We start from the raw sequence: 18,460 nt of genomic DNA on the forward strand, positions 1-18,460 counted from the left end.
TTCACAGCCAGCAGCTCTCTGTTACCAACATCATAGTTACGCTCTGCAGGTACCAGCCGGCGAGAGAAAAAAGCGCAGGGGTGAATCAAGATTCAAGATTTTATTAAATGTCCCACGAGGGCAAATTTGTTCGCAGCCAGGAGAAGTGGTTTAACCCACAAGACAAGACAAAACAACAATGAACACAAAACACTGTGGAGACAAAGTGCTCGAAGGATAAAGTGCCAGGATATAAAAAATGTAAAATACAAATTAAAACATTAAAACATTAAAATAGATTAAAAAAAGTCATCGCAACACAAGTAAAATAAATTATCTGCTGCTGGCCGCATTGAATGCCCGGATGGCTGCAGGGACAAAAGAATACCCGTATCTATTCCTGCTGATCCTTGGTAAACACAAACGTTTGCCAGAAGGCAACAGCCTGAACTCAGAGCTCAGCGGGTGGGCACTGTCAAGACGGATATGAGAGGTTTTCTTGAACAGCTGTCTGTTATAAAAGCAATTGAGGCCCTCTAGCTGGATGCCAGTGATTTTGGAGGCAGTTTTAACAATAATGCCAAGAGAATTTTTGTCCTTGACTGTGAGGTTACCAAACCAGCAAATGAGAGAGAAGGAGATGACCGAGTGTATATATGCACAGTAAAACAGTTTCAACAGGCTTTTTGAAACGTTGAATCTGACTAGTTTCCTAAGGCAGTAAAGACGTTGCTGGCCCCTCTTGCACAGCATGTCCGTGTTAACATCAAATTTTAGGTTATTGTCGATGATCGTGCCCAGGTATTTATAACTAGACACAAATTCCACTGGCTGGTCACAGATGATAGTGTTCTCAATGGGATTGGGGCCACGTCTGAAATCAATGGAGAGCTCATTAGTTTTTGAGATGTTCAGCTCAAGGAATGCATCGTTGCAGCAGGTCAGGAAGTCCTCTACAACCTGGCCATGCACAGTCTCATCATCATTGAGAAGGCTGACTATGACCGAATCATCGGCGTATTTTAGGATGAAACGGTTGTCGTGGTTACTGTGACAGTCGTCGGTGTATAAAATAAACAAAAGAGCAGAGAGAACACAGCCCTGTGGCGAACCAGTGGAGGTGGACAGAAGGCTAGACACAGTTGTATTCACCTTAACACATTGGGATCTGTTAGTTAAAAAATCCAGTATCCAACCTACTAAACATGGGTCTAGGCTAAAGGTGTTAACTAGCTTGTCAATAAGAACATGGGGCTGGATCGTGTTAAAAGCCGAGGAGAAATCGACAAAAAGTAGCCTGGCGTGCTTCTTACTGCCCTCAAGGTGTTTAAAAAGCAGATTTAAAAGAGTAGCAGTAGCATCCTGGACGCCTCTTCCCTCCCTATAAGCAAATTGAAAGGGGTCAAGAAAAAGGGGTCAAGCAATCTTCTCATCAGAAGCAGAGCGCTTGGACAGGACCGCCCCCACCCCCGTGTCAGACGCATCGACCTCCACGATGAACTGCCTGGAGGGGTCAGGTTGTATGAGAATGGGGGCAGACGAGAAACGCCTCTTAAGGCCAGAGAAGGCAGCCTCCGCCTCAGGCGTCCAGGCAAATGGGAGGGCAGGAGAGGTGAGACGGGTGAGGGGGGCTGCAACCCTGCTGTAATCACGGAAGAACCTCCGGTAAAAATTGGCAAACCCCAGGAACTGCTGCAGTTTCTTACGGGAATCGGGAATGGGCCAGTCCGTCACTGCACTGTTCTTCTTGGGACAGGTCCTCACTTGCCTGCTCTCAATGAGGAACCCAAGGAAGGATACAGGCGACACTGAACTCACACTTCTCGGCCTTCACATATAATTTGTTCTCCAACAGCCGCTGAAGAACTTGCCTGACATGCTGGAAGTTTTTCTCCTGGTTGCGTGAAAAAATAAGGATGTCGTCTAAATAGACGACGGCTGAGAAAATCCCGGAGGACGTTGTTTACCAGGTTCTGGAACACGGCAGGGGCATTAGTGAGGACGAAGGGCATGACAAGGTACTCAAAATGGCTGAGGGGGGTGTTAAAGGCAGTCTTCCACTCATCGCCTTTACGGATACGCAACAGGTGGTAGGCATTGCGTAGATCCAATTTAGAGAAGACTGTAGCCCCCTGCAGCGGCTCGAATGCGGAACTGATGAGGGACAAGGCATACTTGTTCTTAACTGTAATGTTATCGAGTCCCCTGAAATCAATACATGAGCGAAGAGACTTGTCCTTCTTAGAAACAAAAAAGAAACCTGCACCAACAGGAGAAGAGGAGGGTCTCATGAGGTCAGCCAAAAGAGAATCCTTAATATACTTCTCCATAGCCTCCCTCTCAGGGCGGGACAAGTTATACAGGCAACTACTGAGCAAGGGAGCACCAGGGGAGGATATCAATGCCACAGTCATAGGGATGATAAGGAGGCAGGGTGAGCACACAACACTTACTAAACACCTTTCCCAGGTCATGATAGTTTGGGGGAACCAAGGAGAGGTTGGGGGGTTCCTGGGACAAGGGAACTCCTCCCTCTGCTGGAGACAGGGCAGATTGTAAACAGGTGGAATGATAGAAGGTGCTCCAACTCAGCACCTTGCCAGAAGACCAGTCAAATTGGGGATTGTGCCGCTTGAGCCAGGGGTGACCTAGAACCAGAGGAGACAGGATGACATGAAACTGAAGCATCTCGTAGTGATTACCAGAAACAATTAACTCAAGGAGCTTAGTACGGTGAGTAATAAGGGCCAGGTGGCGGCCATCTAAGGCGTTAGCATTGAAGGGAGAGGGTAATTGTTCCAAATGAATGCCAAACCGAGACGCGAAGCCGGCGTCGATGAAGTTGTCATCCGCTCCCGAATCCACAAGGGCCGATACTGGAAAGGGATGACCGAGGGACAGAAGAGTGGCATCCAGCAGTGAGCGTGAAGAGTGAGGAACGGGGATGGAGGGGGCGTGGCTCAGCAGGGCCCTGAGTCTCACTGCTGAGCCCGGTCTTTTGGCAGTGACGGACAGGTGGAGATGAGATGCCCGGGCAGCGCACAGTACAGACACTCCAGTCCTAATCCGATGAAGCTGCTCCGCTTGGGTGAGACGAGTGCGCCCCAGCTGCATTGGCTCCTCTTCAGTAACAGCACGCATCACGGGGGCAGAGAGAGCAGCTCTTGGGAAGTGTGGAAAACAGGAAGCAGTGAGTGCCGGGGGCACGGAACTGCCCGTCTTCTCCCTACGCCACTCACGTAGGCGATTATCCAGGCGGATGGAAAGGGAGATCATTTCGTCGAGAGTGTCAGTCTCCTCCCTAGTAGCCAGCTCATCCTTAATTTAAAAAAAAAGCCCACGCAGAGACTTTTTCGTTCCAGCCCGACCTGGCTGCAAAGGTCCTGAACTCGACGGAGAACTCGGCTACACTGCGGGAGCCCTGACGTAAGGAAATAAGCCGCTTGGGAACGTCCCCTCCCTCTACTGGGTGATCAAAAACTTTCCTAATTTCTGCTACAAAAAGGTCAAAATTGTCATTAACTGGGGAATCACTTTCCCATAATGCTGAAGCCCACTCTAATGCATTGCCCTTTAGTGACCCAATAACGTAAGCGATCCTAGCTCGTTCAGTGGGGTAGCGGAGGGGCTGCTGACTGAAAACTAAGGAACACTGGATCAGAAAGGCTCTGCACGTACCCATGTCCCCAGCGTAGCGCTCAGGCTGGTGGCAGGTGTGTCGAGAGAGTGGGGGCAGGCGGAGGTGCCACAGGCAGTGGAGGCACTGTGGTGTGGGGGGCCAGTAAGTCCAATTGTGCAACCATCTGTGTGACTCGGGTAGCAAGATTCTTAAAAGCTTCCATAACGTCCCGGAGGGCTTTGCTGTGCCTTGGGCGACGAGAGCTCCACGGATGCTGTCAATGTCCGCTGGGTCCATCTTGGCCAGATCGTTCCGTTAGGATAACAATGCTGAACCCAAGAGCAGACGGAGACGATGTTGAATTGATGAAAAAGGGTTTATTGAACGAGGCGGGGGAGCAGGTAGTGGATGTGGTAGCCGGGGGAAGAGCGAGGCAGGCGAGCTGGAGCGAGGGATCCGGATAACTGCAGGCAGAGGAAAACAGAGTTGGGTTGTGGTTAAAAACAACAAGAGACGAGAGAGCGATAGCGAGGTAACAAGAATTTCTTGAGCCAGGCATGTATCATTACCACTGTAGTGCGTAGTACGACCTGGCACCAACAGCAGGGAATCCAAGGGTTTATGAAGGGGAGTTGATTGGAGATGAAGACCAGGTGAGCATGATTGCAGATGAGGGCCAGGTGTGAAGTGAGACAGACGGGAGGAGTGGCAGACCAAGGAGGAGGAAAACACAGCAGACTGCTGTGACCACAACAGATTGTGCTGCCGCATTTATTTATTTTTCAAGTGTGCCAATGATTATGCTGACTGCATCCCTTCCCACAAATAATCCCTTCCCACAAAAAAAAAATCAAGGATGGTCTTCCAAATATAAAAAATATAAATTGGTTAAGAAATATTAAATTAAATAAAAGTACATTCAGCATTCTGGCTCTCCCATGCAGAGTACACACAAAATGGGAGGATCTATTAGATTATCCAATTCCATGGAAACAGGTCTTTAGACTAATATATAAAACATCACTTGACTCTTCCTCAAGTTACTTTCAAATTAATTCATGGCTTTTGCCAACAAAAAGAGCCATCTGACCTTTGTAGGTTTTGCGAACAGGAAAGTGAATCATCACCTCATCTCTTCTGGTACTGTCCCACAGTGGCAAGTTTCTGGATACAACTCCAGCAACTGTGTTCTAACAACAATACAACCTTAAAACTGGATTTAATGAATGTACTATTGGGAGATCTTGAGGAAGAAAATACATTCATAAATAGTACAACAATTTTGTTGGGTAAAATATTTAGGACCAAATCAGCAGAATTTTTACAGATAAAAAGATTTAAGCACTTTCTCACACAATTTTATAATAGAATCAAACATTGCAAATAAGAATCGAAAAAATTAAGAACTTTTGTCTCGGTGAGCTGCAGTCAGTTGGCAGTAAGTTATTGACGTGTTAACATAATCTGTTAGTTGTAATTATATAAGTGTGTGTAAAGACAGAGGTTGCATTTAGATTAAAAAATAATATCGTATCGTTGATGACGACCTCTAGTGGCGTGGAGGTGAAATGCGTAAATCACACATGTTCGATTTGTAAACACACCGGGCGGCACTTGCCTGATTACGGCACGTGAGGTGAGTGAGCAGGGGTGAGGCAATAAAGGTCTGCGATTTCCGCCCGGGCCATGAAGGGTTTGTGCATGGGAGGACACGAGAGCACGCATTGGTTTTCAACTGTCAAGTTATCTGGGTTATGTTCTCATTTGTGCTTGCCCAACTTGAAATGGCACTGTTAGACAGAGGATGCAGGACAGCTCTAATAGTAATCCGAATCCGAATCCTAATCACGTTCCGGATCGCTTGTTGTTCATGTTCAAAACAATTCATGTTCAATAAAATCAAGGAGAAGGATTTGAGCTGTCCTGCTTCCTCTGTCTAACAGTGCCAGACAGGCCAACTTCCTCAGCAAAGGGGCAGACAGCATGGTGGAAGCAGAGCTGAGGGAGGAGTTCGCAGAGCCCTCATACTGCCGGAAAATCATTCTTGAAGCGAATGATGATTACAAGACAGGGCTTTTGGCTGAGTCTCAAAAGTCAGAAGAGGAAGATGCGGTTCTCGAGGAGAAGGAGGAGCTAGACGTTGAGAGAACAGCTAACGAAGCAGAAGCAAGGTTTGGAGAGGTGAGAAGAATTGTCCAAACAAACCTGTGGTCCAGATATGGCCAATATGCTATCACAACTGCAATCATTGAATGAGAGAAGGCCTGCGGTCGGGCGGAGAAGTTACCTGTGAAGAGTACTCACCTGGATGCATATGAGATGCACCTGACTCTACTGGAGAAAAGGATCAATGAGGCTGCCAAAGTTATGTCAACCTGGGAGCGGTGGATCCCCAAGGCTGAAAGAGAGGAGCTAGATGGCAGGATGAAGGACCTGAAAGCTTTAAACGGCAACCTTGAACTGAGGAAGGCTGAGTTTGTCACTGCACAGAGGATATCGAAGGATGCGCTGGCTGCAGGAGCCTCAGGACCTGAAGCAGTGAGAGCACATCCCCCGCCAGCAAAACCAATTGTCAGAATAAAACCAATCACACTGCCCAACTTCTCAGGCTGCAAAAGAGAATACCACAGATGGAAGAAAGACTGGGAGAGCCTTCAAAAACAGGGAGAGCCGTCTGGCTCAGCCGAGGTGAAGAAAATTCAACTCCTGGACAGTGTGGATGACAAGATTGGGAAGGATATCAGGCTGTCAACCTACAACACTGCAGAGGATATGTTCAGAGTCATGTATGGAAATAAATCAACCATTGCCATATAAATCCTGGAGGAGTTGGAGCGAATACCCCCTGCAAGGGGAAGCCAGCCAAGGAGAGTCATCAACCTGATCCAAGCAGTGGAAAAATCCCTAGCAGACCTCACAGAGCTGGGAAACTCTGGAGCAATCAAGAACCCTCTCGTCATTAAATCCATTGAGAGCAAGTTACCCGACTTTGTAAAGAGAGACTGGCTAGCCTTTATGGTGAATTCTAGCAATAATGTCACCAGAGACAACCACTTTGACATGCTCCTGAAGTTCCTGAAGAATCAAGAAGAGATCCTAGTGAGACTTGACCAGCTAAGGTTTGTGGAAAAGATGGAGACCAGAACGTGAGAAGAAATATGAAAGAAAGTATGCTTCTACAAGAACCACAAAGAAAGGAGGGCTGGGAGATGTGTGTGTTGTCTGAGGTGATGGAAGGCACAGTGACAACATTTTCTTCTATGGAAAGTTCAAAGGGCTGAAGCTACAAGAGAATAATATTGTTGTAAAGAAGCTGGGATCATGCAGAAAATGTCTTGGATGTCATGAAGATGATGGTTACTGCAGAGACACTTTCCTATGCAGGAACAAAGACTGTAAGAAGGGAGACTCCTCAGATCACCATTACTTTAATTGCCCCAAAGGAGAATACAAGAGTGGAAACAAGGAGAGAAGTGGGAAAGGCGGCAGAGGAAAGAGCAAACTGACAGCCGAACAGGAAGGTTTCTTGGCTGAGCTGTCCTCAGAGCAAGCAGAAAGGTGCAGAATGGCATTCACAAACAAAGCTACAGAGGGTGGCATGAAGAACCACCAGTCCCAGCTATTAAAGAAAAGTGGCCTGTGCGAGCTTCCTGTCATTATGATGCTGATGGAGGTAACTGCTAATGCTGGGCAGAAGATTGGAGCTCTCGTTGCTCTAACCTCAGACACAAACTATTCACCTAGAAGGCTGCACACAGGCTGAGGCTGTGGAGTGAAGAAGTAACCCTGGTTGTGCATGGTGTAGGCGGAATGACCATCGAGGTGAACACAGAAAGATATCTTCTCCGAGTCAGGGTGAAGACCCCCAAAGGGGCTGAAAAGGCTCATTAACTGATCTGTTATGGCCTGGATGAGATTGCCAAGGTGCACAAAGTTGTCATGCTGGAAAAGTTGCAGAAGTTCTTCCCAGAAGTAAAGCTGGAGGAATTAAGGAGGCCTGAAAAGATTGATCTTCTCATCAGCCATCGCGAGGGACTTGCTCCACAAAGGGTTAAAGTTGTTGGGGTCCTCGTCTTGTGGGAGAGTCCATTGGGAATGACAGTGGGCGAAGCATACCCTAACCTGTTCGAGGAGATAGAGGTGGCAGCACATGAGTCTAAAACACACTTCACTCGCTCCATGAGAACTGCTGCAGTCAAGTAAGAGGAGATAGTTGAGAGCCCAAGTACTGAAGCAGCCCGTATGCAGCGAAAGGAAAGTGCCAAGGAAACGGTTACAGCTTCTGCAAACCGTGAGTTCCTGGAGTGGTGGAGATGGGACAGCATCGGAGCAGCCTGTGAGCCAAAGTGTGGAGGATGTCGCTGTGGAAACTGCCAACCAGGAGGAAAGGAAATGACACTGGCTGAAGAAAGGGAGCTTGAAATAATAAAAGAAGGACTCACCTATGTCCAAGGAGACTCTCACACATCATATCCGCACTGGGATGCAAAATATCCATGGACAGAAGATCCTGCCTTGCTCCCCAACAAAAAAGGTGCAGTTGAGGCTACATTCTTGAGAACAGAAAGATAATTAAGGAGGGAGCCAGAGTGGAAAACAGCATACACAGCCCAGGTCCACGAGATGGTTGTGAGGGGCGCAGCCGTAAAACTCACTAATGATGTCATCAGCAAGTGGACAGGACCAGTGTGGTACGTAAGCCATTTGGTGGTGCCAAACCCTAACTCAGTGACGACTCCGGTCCGGCTTGTGTGGAACAGCAGCCAGAAGTGCAGGGGAGTGAGCATGAATGATATTCTGCTAAAGGGGCCAGATGTTCTAAACCCGATCAGAGCTGTGCTGCTGAGATTCAGAAGAGGTGTGTATGCTGCACTTGGAGACATCAGGAAGATGCATAATTCAGTGTGGCTAGAAAAGCGAGAGATGCATCCCCACCGATTCCTTTGGAGGGACAATCCAGACGAGGAGATGGGTCAATATGCCATCACAAGGGTGAACATTGGAGACATTCCAGCCAGTTGCACTGCACAGGTAGCTATGCGAGAGACAGAAAGATTGGCCATCTTTGCTCACATGGAAGAGGAGCGCAGAGTCCTGGAAAAGGACAGTTATGTGGATGACATTCTAACTTCCCATAACAGCCTGGAGGAACTAGACAAGATCACTGAGTGGGGCTGGGGTTGAAGAAATTCTGAGAGCCGGGGGCTTCTTTCTGAAACCGTAGGTCCGGTCAGACATCAAGAGTGGAAGGGATGGAGAAGAAGAAAACCTCCATTCCTCCCAAACCAAATGAGGGATGAAAACAACAAAGCCCTGGGCATCGGTTACAAGGTGGAGGATGACAAGCTCAACATGATGACCTCGATCAACTTTTTCAAAAGGAAAAAGAAGATACCTCCTGTATCATGATCCCACCGGTCCAGTTCACCACATTTGAGCCATGGATGTTTGTCGTTATTTTGTTCAGATTGTCCCACTCTAGGTGAAACACATTGTTTCCCTCACCGGTTGGTTAGAGCGGTCTCAAGTTCCAAGCCAAAGTCGTAGGTTTCACAGTGACCTAGCCTACTGAGAATAGTAGTCAGTTGTTTACTGCGATAAAGGTGACGTATAGTGGTACAGTGGAGGATATGCTGAGGCAACTTCCCCTCTCCCTTTGTCACAGCACGGCAGATGTCCTGAAATAATAAAGGAAGCAATTAGCATTGAAGTGTTCAAGCAACTACAGTGTACACAAAATGAAAAGTCTGCAATATTAAAAGGCAAAAAAATATATCAAAGTGGAGAGTTAAGTCTTTCCTGACTTATAGACAGCACAAGGCGTCTTGTCTACTCACTCTTCTCCAAGTCAGCATCACCAGAAATGATGAGGGTCAGGAACCTCATGAGATCAGATGGCAGGAGGTCATCCAAGGACATGACCAGATCATCAGCTGTCGGAGGCCAAGGAAGAGAATTGGCCTCCCTGAATTTCTTCTGGATTGTACCACGAAGAAGCAGGGCCACATCTTCATACCTTTCCTTGCACCCAATGTGTCACTGCATCTGAGATGGATAAGCTAGCACTGTATATCAAGTTATATGTGATACAACCCTTCTCATCTGCTGTGACATTAGCAACAGCAATCCCCTAAACATTGCTCTTTGCATTTGTGCCTCAACTACACATTTTGAAAATGACCAGACAGGAAAAGATTTGCTGCCACTGAGGTTCTGTCACAGATTTTCCAGGGTGGAAGCAATATATGTGAGGATGTGCCTGAGACACAGGTTAATTTTGAGGAGGACCCTGATTATGCAGCATCCTCCTCTGATGAGAATGAAGCCAGTGACAGTCTTTTTTGCATTTTTGGAAATCCAGGGTGGCAACCAATATAGCCAAAATAAACATACATGTAACCATATTTCATGTGGGGATCATCAACATTTGTTTATGAGACATCTTAAAGAATGTAAAAATATAAAAGTTAGAAAATATATCAATAGGGTCCATAGGAGAGGAGTTCCAGCGATCCAATGTCACAGATTTTGTATTGTTTTTGTGTTTATTTGAGTTTTTATCTCCCTCCTCTCTATCAATTCCTCATACAAAGACGAAGATAAAATGGGTAGGATTGTGTCTGTAGAATGTATTGTTCAAGATCTATGTAGATTTAAAATTTTCATTTTCCACAGCCGAAAATCAAGCACAGACACAAAAGATGGTGAAAAAAATCATACATGGGTCAATAATTTGCATGGGGAACATCAGAATTCCTTCAATAGACACCTTAAGGATTACAAAAAGCTTGGTTAGAGAAATATATCTTTCGGGTGCATGGGAACCCCCCTTCCTACCAGACTAATATTGGGAGGGGGGGGGGGGGTTGCTCTTGGACAGTAGGGGTGTACACTAGACATAAATAGGATGCAAACTCAGGAGGAGGAATGACCTCTCACACATATTTAGTTAATTGTTTCAATTAACCCTACCTCGTTAAATCAATGAGCTTGGTGTTTTGCTTTCAAAAATAGGGAATAGACAAAGTCTAAACTGCAGAAAATAAAAACATCTAAGGTGGCTTTTAAGGAAAGCTTTAAATATCAGACTATTTTTTAACCAGCAGACCCTAGTTTTATGACAAAAAATTATATTTAAATTATTATGACTATGGAGCCTTTATTTGCATGGGTTTACATTTCGTTCTGTGTAGCATTGAAAAAATCTGAGAAACACTCCCATTCAGAATGCATTGGTTTACATTTCATTATTTGGAGCACTGTTATTTTTATTTATTTATTCATTTTCAGTTTTTGAGGAGGTGCTTCAAAAATGCAAAATTTTCTGCAATCATCAAAAATCCAATGGAAAAACCCATTGGCTTGTTGTCAAGGGAACCCAGGGCGATGCTCACTTCCGGGTTGGCCAGCATACGTCATCCCTCCACCACTCTGTAAAAACACATGTTCAAGTTGAATGATAATGCATGAATTTATTCTTTATTCTGCCGTAGTCTTTATTGAAGGGGGGGGGGGGGGGCATACAAGTCTTTTTGGCCATGGATCCATATCTGTTTCGGAGCATTTCAGCAACATGGGCAACAGCGCAGGGTTGCCAGGTAAAAAACGTCCTGCCCCCACATACCGTTCAAAATCCACCCAAAATGTACTAGAAGCAGCCCAAATTAAAAGATGGTCCATTTTGGCCATTGTTTTGAAAGTAATAATATTTGAGGGAACTTTTTCTTCTATTTTTTTCGTTGTTGACACACAATACTGTGGATACTGTAGGTATAACATGCTATTTTACGTTGAAATGCGACGTAATCCAGTGTTCAACGAATGCTTTTGGCGACTGGGTTGCCTCTTGTGACATGTTGATATAACGTAGGCCTATTAACATTACAATCAAATGTAAGCTACCCCGAGAGGTAGGTAGGCCTATAGGTAGCCTACCTATAGGTAGGCTATACCTCAATGACAATAATGTGTTATCGATGTTCAACGTAGCCTATTGAGGATACGTATCAATCAAATGTAGGCCTAAACTACTAACAGGGAGCCTAAATAAATAACAAAAAATATGTTGAGAACGAACCTATTTGCAATATGTTCAATAAGACGTAATCAGGGACGAAATACGTTAAATAAAACGTTCCCGAAAGGGAAATATGCCTTAATGACAATAATGTGGGAAATGTTGACATTTAACATATCTGGGATACGTTTCAACCAAACATAATCCTAGAGGTAAATAAATGGCAAAAGATAGTCTGAGAACGAATTCGTATTTGCGATATGTTCAATTTAACGTAATCACAGACAAAATTCGTTTTTCAGGCAACGTAATTGAGAATGCCAAATAGTTCTCTGGGAACGTAATTTTGATGAGATAGGGTTGCTCTGTCAGTTGTCAAACAAAGCGGACGGACGTGGTCTCTATAGCAACGACCTAAGCTACCCAACACTGATCAAGAAAATGATTGATTCTCTCAATCAAAGCACAAAACAGGACAACTGATGTCCATAGCCTTAACCAATACATGTTGTGTAATTATCAAGGACACGTTGGTGTAGTTGTGTTGAGTAATGTCACAGATTTCACTGTAAAATCGCCGTTAATGTGCAGCCATCGGGTCTTCCGTTAGCCAATGGGATGAATGCTCATAGCTTCATATATTGCTGTGGAGGGATTACATTGTAATGAGTGGAAAACCCCCTGCGTCGAAAAAAGCAGCACCAGGTCCTCCGTTAGCCAATGGGATGAATGCTCATAGCGTCTCTATGTGCAGCCATCGGGTCCCCCGCTAGCCAATGGGATGAATGCTCATAGCTTCATAAATTGCCGTGGAGGGATTACATTGTAACGAGTTGAAAACCCCATGCGTACGGAGCTCCTTAAGGGACATTAGGGAGAGCGCTCCCGGACAGAACATTAGTTTGGAAGTCGTTCTTAGTGACACGACAAATACTTCCAATTGAAATACATACATACACATTTTTGAAAATACATGTCCCCGATCACGAGTCAATAGATTAAATGACGTGACAGTGTCACGTATTTTCGTGAGACCGGGTTGCTTATTAAGTCCATCACTGACTTTGCAGTCTTGCAGGTCACAGCAAAAGCTTGTCTTAGACTTGACTATCTGGGTTTGGAGGGACTGGATCTTCATCTTCAAAAACAGATGTTTTCTTGACACAGACATCGTGTACAAGCCCATAACTTTTAGGATTGATGAGTATTTGATCGTGAGGAAACCGCGTGTGATTGTTTAAAAGAATGAATGAATGTGGGTGATGCTTGGTGCGCGTGTGTCTGTTTAAACACATGCAAACTAAACACGTAACGCATAAAACAGTTCATGGCAATGTATATTAACGGGAGGACCCATTCATATTAGGAACACAAGTTGATAACGATAATGTATATGTTTGGTAATGTATTGCCGCATATCATTAAATAGACCCTCAGTAGCGGCCACAATAGCAACAGCGCCAGAGACCCGCCCACAAAGCTACTTCAGGGCTGACACTGCCCGAAGAGTGTAAATGTGTTTGTGAATGGGTGTGTGAAGGTGGGCCACTAATTCTAAAACGCTGGAAAAGCTATGATATATAAATGACCATTACCATTACCATTTGCGATCAACATGAACCGATGGATATCAGCAGAATCCCTTGTTTGTCATAGCTGTCGGTGGACATGGGAGCTGAAACTGGAACAAGACATGTGAAGGCCAAGGTATTTTGTTTTTGAAGGACTCAGACAAGTTATTTGCCAAGCCCTTGGGTTGGATGAGGTTTTTTTCCATGGGCTGGGAGGAGATGGTTGTTGCCATGGTAGCCAAAAGAACAAATGTTAATCATTGGTTTACATTGGAGCAATTAATAGTGTTCCCTCATCGCCACCACAAGCCATTGTTTCCCTCGGTATTACTGCGTGATTTCAGCCTTGTTAAAAAAACTGTTCAGTAATTTTGTTTGAAATCGACATGACGCAATCTGCGCGGTAAGGTTAATGAGAACCACAGCCAGTGAGTGCACTGTAAACCCAAACTTGTTGTTTCAACAAGTACCTCTCTCAAATTTAGTGTCCATCCAGCCTTGAAATTGTGTGTCGAGACAACTAAGACAATAAGTCAACTTAAATAGATATTACTTTTTGACTCAACTCCATCTTCAGTCCATATCACTCGAAACCGTTAGGTGACATAACTTATCCTCGAGTCAATACTACATTAATTCAATAGTTGATTAAACTTAAATAGCATTATAAATAACATAATTTTTTTTGTTGATGCAACTTCAAAGCTATTGAGTTGTACTTCAAGATAACTTAAATGTATAAGTTGATTTAACTGATATACTAGTGAGTTGTACTTACATTTATTAACTGATTGAAAATTAAGCCCAATCAAGATTACTTAAATATATGAGTTGATTTAAATGATATACTAGTTATTTGCACTTAACAATTGCATACCAAATTACATTTTAAAGTGGATTTGATTTCTTTATAACCTGTAAAAACATTGCTTGCTCACTACATATATCTGCATGCATCACATTTCATACTTGCTCACACCAGAGATTTTCACTGACCAACAGTTTTATTGTAAAAAATGTTTTGTAACAAAATGCAACAAAGAGGGAGAGATAGAATAGCCTTGTATATACCTTGGCTGAGCTTATGGGGAAATCAGGCGATGTCATACAGATCACATCCACGGAACTCACATTTATGAGCGAATATCCCACATAAACGGACACAAATTCAGGAACACACACGGTAACTAGCTCAACTTCACCTCTGAATCAAGTGAAAATCGAACAAAGTTTCAACTTCACACTTGAAGTTGATACGTTGTCACCCACACTGAATACAAATAGTTTAGAAATCTCTCTCTCCCCTATCTCCATCTCCTGCTACCTCTATCCTTCTCTCTCTCTATTGCTACCTCTATCCTTCTCTCTCTCTATTGCTACCTCTCTCTCTCTCCTGCTACCTACCGACCGACCTACCTCTCCTGCTACCTACCGACCGACCGACCGACCTCTCCTGCTACCTACCGACCGACCTACCTCTCCTGCTACCTACCGACCGACCGACCGACCTCTCCTGCTACCTACCGAACGACCGACCGACCTCTCCTGCTACCTACCGAACGACCTACCTCTCCTGCTACCTACCGAACGACCGACCGACCTCTCCTGCTACCTACTGAACGACCGACCGACTGACCTCTCCTGCTACCTACCGACCGACCACTCCTGCTACCGACGACCTCTCCTGCGACCGACCGACCTCTCTAGCGACCGACCGACCTCTCTAGCAACCGACCGACCTCTCTAGCGACCGACCGACCTCTCTCTAGCTACCTACCTCTCCCTCTCTCTAGCTACCTACCTCTCTCTAGCTACCTGCCTACCTCTCTCTAGCTACCTACCTACCTCTCTAGCTACCTACCTACCTCTCTAGCTACATACCTACTTACCTACCTCTTCTACTACCTACCTACCTCTCTCTCTAGCTACATACCTACTTACCTACCTCTTCTACTACCTACCTACCTCTCTCTCTCTAGCTACCTACCTACGTCGCTCTCCAGCAACCTAAATACCTCTCTCTCTCTCTCCAGCAACCTAAATACTTACCACTCTCTCTCTCTCTCCAGCAACCTAAATACCTACCTCTCTCTCTCAAGCAACCTAAATACCTACCCCTCTCTCTCTCTCCAGCTACATAAATACCTACCTCTCTCTCTCTCTCTCTCACCAGCTACCTAACTACCTCTCTCTCTCTCGCTACCTACCTATCTCTCTTTCTCGGGCAACCTACCTACCTACCTCTCTCTCTCCAGCAACCTACCTACCTCTCTCTCTCTCTCTCTCTCTCTCTCTCTCTCTCTCTCTCTCTCTCTCTCTCTCTCTCTCTCTCTCTCTCTCTCTCTCTCTCTCTCTGGGTGCATGCTGTGGAGAGCGTGGTGAGTTTGACTGAGAGTTTGTGATTTACTCAAACTTTTTTTTCTTTTTCCTACTGTGTACTGTATGATTGTTTCGTAGTGTTTATATGGTTGTTGTTGGTGTAGTTAGGTTGTTGGTGTAGTTAGGTGGAAGGGGGGCCGTGTTTCACTGCGGGGATGGCGTCGTCGGAGACGTCTATGCGACATGTAGTGCGGGTTAAGCCCCATCCGTCTGTCCCGGTAGAGGCGGTACTCCTGGCTGTGGGAGACAAGTACCCCTGACTGCAGCCCGCAGACGGAGCCCACATGGAGGGCGCGTGCACTCAGTCCACATGGAGGGGGCCGGCACTCCGCCCACATGGAGGGGGCGGGCACTCAGTCCACATGGAGGGGGCGGGCACTCAGTCCACATCGGGCGGGCACTCCGACCATATTGACGATTGAGCAGATTTCCGCTGCTCTTGTTAATGCAAGAGTAAACGGTAATACTATGTTAAACTAGCGGGAGCCCATGCTGTTAATTAAACTATACAAACAGATGGTACGGGTCGGGAGTATTGTGACGGTATCTTTCTTGCTGCGTACCATGAAACTATTATAAAGTTAAGCATAGCCTAAACGACTTGCAAATACATTTTCTCTTGTTTATTTTTTTTTCGCTTAACTGTTCCACTCATGGACCTATTAAGGTTCCACTTAAGAGTTCACGTTACTACCGTTCGCCGTTGCTCAATGTTTAAATCACAGTGCCTTGTTCGTGACCTGTCTCAAATTCACTAATTGAAATAGTGCCCCCTAGTGATCTTTTTTTTTTTTACTCAGTATTAATAGCCCTACTACTGCCGTTTTCGCTTGAATCTTTGTATTTCTCTACTGATTGCTTTGACAATGCAACATTAAAAGTTACTAACAGCGACTTCACACAGAAGCTCTGGCTTAGGGCCGCCCTTTGGCCCCTGGGCATGTGCCCGGTGTGCCCGTGCGGTAATCCACCCTTGCCTGTAAACAATGCAACGTGTCCGAACTCCTGTACCCGTCTGTCTGTGAGAGTTACAGGCCCAGTAAGAGCCAAAATAAGATTTGGGGAACTATGAAGACTGGGACCCAAAGGTATGACCTTAATAGATGTAATGTGAGGAATAACGAAGTGACCACATCTAAGGGCAAAAAATTTACCTCAATAGACATAATGCAAAGCTACAAGTGTAATAATTAAAAAATAACAAGTACAAAAAATTGATTGTAAACTATTAACATGAAAGATAAATCAATAAAGAGTAGAACAAACAAAGTCTCAACAAGGGGGGGGGGGGGGGGGGAACACACTGACGCCTTCCTCAGTGAGGTGGACGCCACTCTTGCTTCACGCTCTGTCGCCCGACATCGCCGTCACCGCCGCCATAGCTGCCAAGCGCTGCCATTATGCTGCATCATCAGACTACATTGGAGTCGTGTGGCGCAGGCGTCACAGGGAGGGGGACGGGAGGGGGGACGGGGAGGGGGAGAGGTTTCTTGACTCAAAAGAGGCAAACACCTTCAGGTTTCTCCTGTCCATTATCTCCACACAGAACAGTTCATAGTCAGTATGTAATCTGAATGAGAATTGGAATGGTTTCCACGTTTGTTCCTCATCCCCGCCGTCATGGGATTTGCGCTGTGTTGATGCTGCCATCTGCTCCCAACCTTCCATCCCAATGACCTCTGGGAGAGAAACGCTGTCCTTGAAGGACTGTAACTGGCACCATGCTGCTGCCTGAATTGTGTCCTTCAGGACAACATAATCTTCCTTGAAGAAGAAAGAAAATTTATTTGTGTCTGTACTTGACACCCTACTCTCCCAAAACCACAAAATGGTATGCAAACAAAGGCTACTACTACTGATGAGTTTTCAGTGATAAAAAACAGACTATTTCATCTGGCTATACATACAACCTCCAACATTACACACATATTACATACCAGGTTCCCAGGTTCCAGTTCCTGGTCTTCAGTTTTGTCTGGAAATAAAAAAGATTGTTGTCTGTAATGTTGAGTAGGCCAATACAATGGAATAATAAAAGTAGGCCCTAGTATGCAATAGATCAGCCATGGAGTAGGCTATAACTTGTATATTGATGGAGATATGTGTACAACTTAATTTGGAAGTAGAAGCCTAATAGAATCAATCATATATCACAAATACTCTGAATATGTGTAGGCCTACATGGATTCACCTGGATTAACAGTCTATACATGACCTGATCCTTCAGAGCTGGATGCTGTTGGAGCAACTCTAGCCCTTTTTGTGAAGAGATCTTTAACCTGAAATGTATTAGTGGTGGGAGGGTGGTAAGACTATAGTCTTTCACAATTGCTCTAAGACAACATCACACGTTACAGTATATGACACGTACCTGTAGCTTTTTTTCCTCCCGTCTTCTCTTCCTGCTTCCTGAAAGCTCCTCTGCAGACCTTGGTGAGTAAACGGCATACATTACATACACACAAATATATAATAACAATAATAATATAAATAATAATAATAATAAAAAAATAAGAAAATGTACCTCTGTATTTAACCGAGGCATGGCATTTAATGTGATGGTCGATATCACATTTTGACCCTTTGTATCTGCAGAAGGGGCAGTGATGTAGACCAGCGGTCCCCAACCCCCGGTCCGCGGACCGGTACCAGTCCGTGGGTCATTTGGTACCGGTCCGCAGAGAAAGATTATTTATTTATTTTAATTTATTATTATTTATTTTTTTTATTCACTTCGCAATACTGTCACTCTTTTACATGCCATAAGTCTATATGCAGTTGTTAGATTGCATATAACATGTTTGCATTTTTGGCAACCTCTGCGCAACATAACCTAACCCCCCCCCCCCCGGACCGTGAAACTTTTCGGAGAATCATACCGGTCCTTGATGCTGA

General features: G+C 45.1%; 1 long non-coding RNA gene across 1 annotated transcript; it reads right to left on the bottom strand.

The window, feature by feature from the left end:
* Positions 1 to 17,497: 17,497 nt before the first annotated feature.
* LOC115528919 (uncharacterized) lies at positions 17,498 to 18,180 on the bottom strand. Its single transcript, XR_003973402.1, has 3 exons — positions 18,090 to 18,180; positions 17,937 to 17,994; positions 17,498 to 17,540 (listed from the first exon to the last, which is right to left on the bottom strand). It is a non-coding gene; the product is annotated as an uncharacterized LOC115528919 (long non-coding RNA).
* Between the last annotated feature and the right edge of the window lie 280 nt (positions 18,181 to 18,460).

This window comes from Gadus morhua, chromosome 16 (assembly GCF_902167405.1).
Source record: "Gadus morhua chromosome 16, gadMor3.0, whole genome shotgun sequence".
Classification (NCBI taxonomy): Eukaryota; Metazoa; Chordata; class Actinopteri; order Gadiformes; family Gadidae; genus Gadus; species Gadus morhua.